This window comes from Bactrocera latifrons, unplaced genomic scaffold (genome assembly GCF_001853355.1).
Source record: "Bactrocera latifrons isolate USDA-ARS-PBARC rearing strain unplaced genomic scaffold, ASM185335v1 scaffold_85, whole genome shotgun sequence".
NCBI lineage: Eukaryota > Metazoa > Arthropoda > Insecta > Diptera > Tephritidae > Bactrocera > Bactrocera latifrons.
In genome coordinates this window covers 1,115,642-1,125,293 of record NW_017537545.1, presented here as the reverse complement: position 1 = coordinate 1,125,293, position 9,652 = coordinate 1,115,642, and the positions used below count along the sequence as shown (strand labels likewise).

The window sequence follows — 9,652 nt, the reverse complement described above, 5'->3', positions numbered from 1 at the left end:
AATCTTTCTAAATGGTTCTAACTGATCCTCGCGATATTCTTTGAATGATTGGTACCAATCAAAAACACTTGCTCGCGACAAACAGTTATCAACAATTCTGAATGGTTTGGCACCTGAAATTTGATTCCGCACACAAAATTTAGTGGAACTCTCTGTTGAATAATTACACTAATCGTAAGAATCGTAAGAATAAGGATTATTAATATCTCAATTAAAAACCTTCAGATTCTAAATCGATCTGCTATTAGATTGAGCAATAAAGGTACTCTGACATTTTACAAAATACGCACACATATGTATAGATAATATAATTCAGATGGATGAATATATATAAGAATAATGAACTGATCAGAAGGACGTGACGAGTATTTGTTCATTCGCTACCTTGTTTTGTTCTCTGGTTCATATCTCATGAGCTACTAAAACTACATACATATATCGACTAAACTTGCTACAAACAATTCCCGTCAGTATTTCGGATATATGTATACTATATCTTGTATTTCTATCGAATGGATAAATCTGTGGTGCCACCGTCCTTTGGATTATGTTTATCACCGATATTTCCACATTGTGATGCCTTTATTTCTCCCCTCCATTTTTACGACTACAGACGACTTTGATATATGTTTTAATTTCGCGAATTCGTCAGCGCGGATGTCAATGTGCGGCATACTGGCAAGTTCGGAAAACATTTTATTTATTTTAGGATTAGTCCCGCATAAAATATTATGGTATTTATTGTGATTCTATTGCTAATCACCAACTGGAGCGCACGAAACCTCTATGTGTCATCATTCGTGGAAGCAGTGTTCCTTGAATATTATTTTGGAGTCCAAGGGGCGGCAGACGCAACGCCTACTTATAGAGCATATTTCATGACAATGAACCCAGGTCAGAAATGTGGGTTACTCTATCAGTCACCATGTCCAATAGCAGTTTGCCTGAGGGATAGATATTAACTATCCTCAGCAGATACCCCGATGTGTTTCTTGCCTCCAATGCACATATGGTATGCGGTCATTACGCGACATTGAGAGCATTTCTCGCTTCATGTGATAACTGCGCAGTATTCCTTTTCGCCGTGCATCCATCTGATATGTTTTATTGCTTTGGCCACAATACCCGTGATGCCGCCATTTTTTCCATACCGAGGGGAAAAACACTTCATTTTGGCACCAATAATAATGCTGAGCGAGATGCTTCTTACAATATTCGATGCCGATTTTAAGTGCCTTGTTGCAGAAACCATCCAGTTCAAATGCCTTTAAATTTTCCGAATCTCTTCGTCACTTCAGATACTTCACAATAGACGACAATAGACGAGTGTTAAAGCTTCCTCAAGTGATGGCATCCGTTAGCTTAATTGTGTATCTTTCGTTGAGAAACACACCACATTTTCGAGAAGTGTTTTACAAATTGGTGGTTGGCTTTTAACGCCTCATCATTCTCATCCACCTTCTCACATAGTTCTTACTTTTTTTTTCGAAGCTTCAGTTAATCTTGTGTGATCTGGCGTAAATACTGCCACGATCCAAACCCGATCTTTTGTGCGTCAAGCAGTCATTTTGTGTCCGTCGCCGGAAGTCTGCTCACCGCCGTTCTCTTGCTCATGTATGCCTATCTGATGATTTCATCGCACATTCTCTGAGAGACCTTAGCTCTTTAATTTGCTTTCAGATTGCCTCGACTATATCATTGAGAATATACTCGATGGTTATTCGTCAAGATCGAAGGTCGATCCCGGACGTGGAACATAAACTACATTCTTCTGTAACTATTGGATCTGTGTTCTTCCATTTTCTTTCTTATAGGAAGATTATCTTCATTCCCCTTGCTTGTACTGGATATCTTTAGCACTGCCACTTAACTGGTTATTTTCTTAGGCAGTGTCTTCCGTGTCAACTGCTCAAGCTGGCGGGCTTCTTCGGGGTTGAATCCACTACTCATTTTTGTTCGCTTGTGTGGAGGTCATTGAACGGAGAGGTAACACTTTAGAAGGCTGTAGTAAACAATCAAGATTTCAATGTTTTATTTAGTAAAGGTATATCTGAACCGTAATATACATCGCATAACAATCAAAAACTGGAATTGAAAACTAATAATTTTGTCTTCGTAGATTCTCAATACTTAGAAAGTCCAGGATGTATGCAAGTCTTAATTTATCCTCAACCAGGACTTCCTTACGCCTATCACATTACCTTTGGCCCGCTCTACTTGGAAGTGCCTTGTGTAGCGTGCAAAAAGTCGATCAAATTAGCCACATATGTATCATTGGTTGACCCATGCTAATGCTTGCAAATAACTTGCCAACAACAAGCGGCAACCGCGGAAAGCGAGTTGACAACATTGAACTTCAATTCTAAACGAATACTAACAACAGTTTTGAATCACTAGCACACACACCACACAAACGCCATGTACAACTGGCTTTCGGCGACGCCCAGTTGCATATTGCAGTTGACTTGCAGCTGATTAGTAACCGATTTGATATTCAAATTAAGATTGTGACTTTACATTTGATAGTAGATTTTGTATAAAAACTCAAGCGCTCTTTGGAAAAGACATCAAACAGTTTTTAGTATTCGCTAACGCAACAAATCCAAACGCAAAAATGTTCAACCTTCACAAAGTGGTAAGGAGAGCACAAGCCTTGCTGGCAGCGCTCATGGCCTAAAGGATATCTACTAATTATATTTTTCTATAGCTCATCGTCTTCGCCGCCTTGGTGTGCATCGCTACTGCCTACCCAAGCATCATAGGACCTGCCATCGTCCCCGGTCTTGCCTCAACTGTTGTTGTGGGACCCGTCGGACCTGTCGGACCAATTGTAGGTTTGGGTCATGGTGGCGTTATTGGACACCCTCATTTACTTGGTTAAATAACTACTTCTGAACAAAAATAATTGAACTGCCAACATTCCCAACTGGAAAACCTCTTTGCACTGCTGCTCATAGTTAGTTTTTCTCATTCTACATCACTTATGGAACCACAAATGTTAGGAATTTCGCAACTTTAGTATATCTTTGTGTCTCGTTCGTTGTACTGTTGCGTACTCCTTTATTAACTATCTATAACTTTTTTGTAAATAGGTATTTTTTGTTTCAATTTGATTTGAATAAATATGCAATAAACCAATTTAGAATGTTTAATGTTTTATGTGAAGTATACAGACCCTTTCTTTTTAACTGCTTTCTAAAACAATTTCTAATGCGTGTAATGAAATAATAAGTTCATTGGAGTATTGCTAATATCCGTAAACATCTTAAATATTTGATTAAAGCTTAGGATTTCACATCAATCAGATTTCCTTTGTGTGGAGACGATAGGATAGATATAAGTATGTAGGTGGTGTACCTGAAATCTGTGTTCAAAAAATTCCTATTGGCTGGCAAATTGTTGTTGCTGAAGCGGTTATAGTCACCCTATTTGGATTGTCACCGAGATCAGCTAACGGTAGACCCAAGAAACGTGCTGTTTCAACGGAGTGGGACCAAAAGTAGACTCATTGGGTTAAACTGCGGAACCCCCCGTTTAATTCCTCTTAGCTTAAAAATCTGACCTCGAAAATGTACTGATAATTGCCCTTCGCTCCGATAAATCATAGTTCACCTCAGGAGGGAACGTAGATTGTTCGAAGTATTTTAGTAATATCTTGTTATTGACTATGTCAAAAAAATTTTATTTTAGGTCTAGAATTATCTGGACATTTATGACGAAATGTGATCTGGTGGTGTTGTGCACTGAAACCTTTTGATGGTCTGCTAAACTCAGATGTTGAATTATGATCGGCAGTAACCACAAGTACCTTCAATGCTGGGAAAGAAAAGTTATGAAACGAAAAACTTGGCTAAGTCGGCAAGTTTCTAAGATGTCTGTAAAGAGACCACTCTTCCTACTTTCCACACATCGGATATGTGAAGAGAGGCAAGTGACATATTGAGGAACTTGGTTAGATATTTTACTCCCGTCAAGCCTAGATGCTTCAGCATCAACATGTTTATACCGTCCCACACTTTCGAATTTGTCATTTAAAGAGTGCAGTGTTAACTATCCAATTGGACCTAGACTGTAGTCCAGAGGTTACTTACTCCGTTGAAGAGGCTACAAAACTTATGCGAGGATCTTACGGATTAGCTTGGTGGAAAGAGTCGCAGTTTTGTGCTGAAACTGCTGCTTAGATTTTTCAAGCCGGAATAAAGAACTCTAGTGCCTAGTCGAGCCTCTTGGAACCGTAGATGTTCTTCGTTGGCCAACTGGAATAGCGCACTGCGCTAGAGTTCCAATTGTGTTTTGGCAGTATGTGATCTCATACCGTGTAGTCCACTCTAAACAGAGTTAGATGGTAGAAATAACAGCATAGAACGCATAAAATGCAAGTCAATTGCAGTAACGTGGAACCAGCTGAACTGCTGAAGCTGTCCATTGCTTCCGCTGATCAAGTAAGCGGTGTGGTATTGTTTCACCTATTACCACAACCCATGTCGAAAATGCAGCTACATATATGTTTTCAGTATTTTGTATATGTAGAGACGATAAAAACTAAGCATTGCTAGAGAACGCTCAAACTACTTGGCGTTGACTGGTTCTTAAAATTCTGCAGTGTTTCAACGTGCCCGATCAATCATAGATTCAACGAAATGCTAATGCTGATCATAAGGTTCTGTTCCCTAAGTTCTTTGAAAACTCGGTGTAGGTGGTTTTAATGATCTCTCCTGAAGTGGATGCAATACATGCATCATCGAGATAAACAAACATGAAGTTTAAACTTCGAAGAACTTCGTTAATGAACCTTTAAAATTTCTATCATGTGTTTAAATTTTAATGTCTTCTTTACTTATCGACACTTAGTAGAAAGCCTTTGCTGAATCGATTTTTGAAAAAACATGTTTTCTAGTAAAAACGTTGGAGAAATCGCATAAATGGTAACGAGTAACGAACACTTACTGCATTCAATCCTCGACAATCTCATGTATGTAAGTGTTATCTGAAATCTTTCTGAGATTTACGAAACGTGGTTCGGGGTTCCGTCCTGCTATATGGTGCAGAGGCTTTGACGATGCCAACAACTGATGATTCGACGTTACGAGTTTTCAAGAGAAAAGTTCTGCGTTTATGGTCCTTTGCGCGTTGACCACAGCGAATATCGCATTCGATGGAACGATAAGCTGTATGAGATATATGCCGACATTAACACAGTTCAGCGAATTAAAAGGCAGCGGCTACGCTGACTATATCATGTTGTCCGAATGAACGAAAATATTCCAGCTCTGAAAGTATTCGACGCAGTACCCGCCGGGGTAAGCAGAGGAAGAGGAAGACCTCCACTGCATTGGAAGGACCAAGTGGAGAAGGACCTGGCTACACATAGAATATCCAATTGGCGCCACCTAGCGAAAAGAGGAAACGACTGGCGCGCTGTTGTTAACTCGAAGAAGAAGAAGATTTGGGGTCCAATTCACCTAGACCGAGACCGCGAATTAGAACTCAACCCTTCGTTACTGAAAAGCTTATGCACATGCCTGGAAATATCGATGTTGACTTTTTTCACGAAAATTTGTGACAATAAACGTTGCGTGTCCTTAAGAAGTCTGATTATCTCAAGAATTTGCAAAATCCAGCCATTCAGTATCATTCGGACTGCACGTTTCTTACCTCTAAATAACTCGCTGAACCTGTTTTAAGACCATATTGTAGACGCCGCTGTTGACTGTCTAAAAAAAAGCCTTATAGTTTTGTCCTGTTTCGAAAATTATTTTTGTTGGTAATTGAACAAGCGCTAAAGCAAAAGTTTCATGTTCTCCTCAATACCTAATATATTTATATCGGAATACCTTTCGTAAGTGGTTAGAAAGCTTAATTTATTACACAGATGACCATACGTGGAAGGATAAGGGTTAGCGATGCGTTAAGTTTGACGTCCAATAGCAGAAAAGTATTATTGCTCATTCGCTATGTCTAAAGAAAGAACGGGAATGTAATAACAAAAAGGAATGTGGGTTAAAACCATATCACTGCTAAGCTTGCAATTAAGGAGTGCCGCATTGAATATAGAAATGAAAAGTTGTAATAATACTAAGAAGTTTKCCGCATACATTATTATTATTTATTTTTTTAATAAAACTGCTATTCTTTCGGGTTACACGCGATCTACGACGTCGTGCTTCTGGCTTTTTCCATGGACGAAACCTAAACACCAGAGCCCAACCGGGACATAATATTCTTGCAATGACCAACGGTAAAATTTAAGTTTTTTATCAGAGCCGAATACGCAGAAAACATCTGATAGTGAACGGATCCTTTGTCTCCGAGTAATAATCCAAGCAAATTAGAACAAGTTTATAAAAAATATTGATTTGCAGAGAATGAGTATAAAAATAAACTCATTAAAGTCATTGAATTGTGCGGCTTCATTTTACAAAGCTGTAACTTGTTCAGTTTTTCCAAAACACAGATAGACATTTGCTTTGAAGTGCTTCGTTCGCGAACTTACAATATCAGCTTGCGCACAGCCTCAATAATTTCCGGAACAACAACTGATTTTGGATGACTTTCCCGGAATTTGCTTTGAAGTGATATACGGCTTGGATTAAATTCACCATACCATCGCTAAACACAGGTTCTTGATAAAGCTTCAATACCAAAAATTTTAAGATTTTATTAAATTCACCGATGCACTGTTGCAGAGTTAATCCACGTCGAAAGTTAAAAATCGCACGCAAAAATATGCGCAATTTATTCCCATTTTTGGTCAAGAAGAATATTTTAAGTTACTGTAAAACACACATATCCGTTTATCAAATAATTCCAGTTTACAAGGTATACCATTAATAATGTCAAACTTTATAACAAAATTGTGAGCTTTCAGATTGCTAGAATTGCCAAAACCYGAAAAATAAAAATCACCCTTCGTAATGCTCCTTTTAAATATATAGTCTATCGATATATGAAAAACGATCAATAATTGTTTCATATTTTACACTTGATGTGCTCCTTAATTAATTTTTATCTCAATCTTGATATAAATCGCACCTCCATCAGAAACAAGAATTAAATTACAAATTCAGTTTCCTTATAATCTCATTAATTAAGTTAGCTAGCCAACAATATATGCAGATCTTCTCAATTATCCCCCGCCAACACTTTATAACAAGTATCACATTGCCCTCTATCCACTCTACATGCAAATATCTAGCGTAGCGTGCAAAATGTCGATCAAACAGCCTACAACAGTAACAATATTTGTGCATACATTGCAAATCATATACCAACAACAAGCAGCATTCGCCCCAGTCGAAATGGCAACATTGAACTTCAATTCTATATGAATATCAACAACAATTTTAGACAACTACCCTTTACCTTAAGAAAGCAGTGTGAAAAATACACACCCAAACACCCAAGCATCATATGCAAATGGCTTTTGGCGACGCCCATTTTATGCAATTGACTTGCAGCTGAGTGGTAAAAATGTTAAATTCACACACTTAATATAATATTCAAATCAAGATGTAACTTTGTATTTGTGTGCAATAGATTTTGTATAAAACCTCGAGCGCCCTTTGGATAAGTTATCAAACAGTCTTTACTTTCGTATTAAGTTACAAGTGTTCGCTATCGCAACAAATCCAAACGCAAAAATGTTCAACCTTCACAAAGTGGTAAGGAGAGCACAAGCCTTGCTGGCAGCGCTCATGGCCTAAAGGATATCTACTAATTATATTTTTCTGTAGCTCATCGTGTTCGCCGCCTTGGTGTGCATCGCTGCTGCCTACCCAAGCATCATAGGACCAGCCATCGTCCCCTCTATTGGAACAGGTCTTGTTGTAGGAGCTGTCGGACCAGTCGGCCCAATCGTAGGTCTGGGTCATGGTGGCATTATTGGACACCCTCGTTTAATTGGTTAAATAACTACTTCTAAACAATACTAATTGGACTGCCAACATTCCCCACTGGACAACTCCCTTTACGCTCCTGCTCATCGTTATTTTTTCACACCCCACATCACTTATGGATCAACTAATGTTAGGAATTTCGCAACTTTAGCATATCTTTGTGTCTCGTTCGCAGCATTGTTGCATACTCCTTTATCAACCATCAATAATATTTTTTTAAATTGTGTTTTTTATTTTAAAATGATTTGAATAAATATGCAATAAACCAAAAAAAAGTGTTAAATATTTTATTAGCCATATCCTACTCTTGGCTAATAATATAAATTGATAGGAAATGCAACGTTTACTTTTATTTCAGAAAGACTCTTTCCTCTTTTTTTTTCTTACAACATTTTTAGCTTAAGTTAGGTTAGGTTAGATGACTGATATAGAGAGATTGCATAAATAGTGAGCTCCTGTGGTTAAAATTTTAAATTTAATAAAGACTTAGTAGCCAATACATAGGCGTTTTGATTTTAGTTTTCGCCAGTTCGGTGGGTCTGAAGTCATCCGTTCCAAAGTGTTTAAGTATGGGCATGTACCGGTAGCCCAGCGCTGGCCAAGCTCCCGCGAAGCTCAGCTATCAACTAGTACAACACAGGAAGATACGGAAGCTAACTCGTCAGCTTTACAATTTCCTTTGCAACTGGGATCCCTTAAAGGGCGATACCAGTGTGACCATTTAAAAAAAAAAATTTTTTTTTGCTTTTTCGATAGCTTGTATGTTCTTGTGAAATCGCGAAGGTCGTATCTTGAATAGTTTTCGGATTACAGCGTTCTAAAGAGCGACCGCTCGGAGGTATAATCATATATGAGTGAAACTTTAAACGCGTTTTTCGACATTTTTCAAAATTGCTGACATCATAACTCAACGTGAAATTGACCGCTCGACTTCAAATTAGAACTGGGCATAGTTGAATACATTTCCTATACAATAGACTACGATCTTTTGGACTGGTTGAAAATTGTCAATTTGGAATTAAAAAACGAACATTTTTTTCGTAAAACAACGATATTTTTTTTTCAAAATTACGGCATTTTCTTTATATTTGACTAGCTGACCCCGCAGTCATTGTCCTGCGTAAAATTAAATTATGTGTTTTGAAATGAAAATAAAGTTGAATTTATCATTTCATTTTYTTTTTTTTTTTTTTCAATGTAACGTTGCTTGATAAACCACATTTTTTGGTTTCTGTTTCGGTGTACAAAAAAGATGGTTTTTAAACTCGTGAGCACGCCACGTATATCTGGCCGTGTGAAAAACATAGCACTTCCAAACTTGGCAAACCAAGTTGTGTCCTGTTGATCGTCATCTCAAAAGCATCTCAAAAGCAATGAGTTTATCTTTCGTTGGAGGCGAATGGAATTGATATCAAACCACCGGAAGTGTCAACCGGAATTGACCCATTTTCAATTTTTAGCAAAGACGATGTAAAATATCTTTGGCAATGTAATTTTTGTTCGCTGGCTTACTTCTCCAAAACTTGCACACACCGTACCATTCACAGTTCGTAATGACTCAAATGAAGTTGAACCGCGAAGATTAATCGAAGGTAGAAACCATCGTCATTTTACGGGTGTATTGTATAAATTCGTCCTAAGGAATTAGTTGAGAACACACCTGGATGTCAATCTACTCGTTTGCCCTCCTTCCTGCGTAAATATTTCATCGACGATGCATTCCATGTATGTCAAGATATTTCCAAATAGAGCAATGT

At 38.0% G+C, this 9,652-nt stretch overlaps 1 long non-coding RNA gene across 1 annotated transcript; it reads left to right on the top strand.

Moving 5' to 3' along the window:
- Positions 1 to 7,549: 7,549 nt before the first annotated feature.
- On the top strand, positions 7,550 to 8,168 carry LOC108977196. Its single transcript, XR_001994017.1, has 2 exons — positions 7,550 to 7,661; positions 7,734 to 8,168. It is a non-coding gene; the product is annotated as an uncharacterized LOC108977196 (long non-coding RNA).
- Positions 8,169 to 9,652: the final 1,484 nt, after the last annotated feature.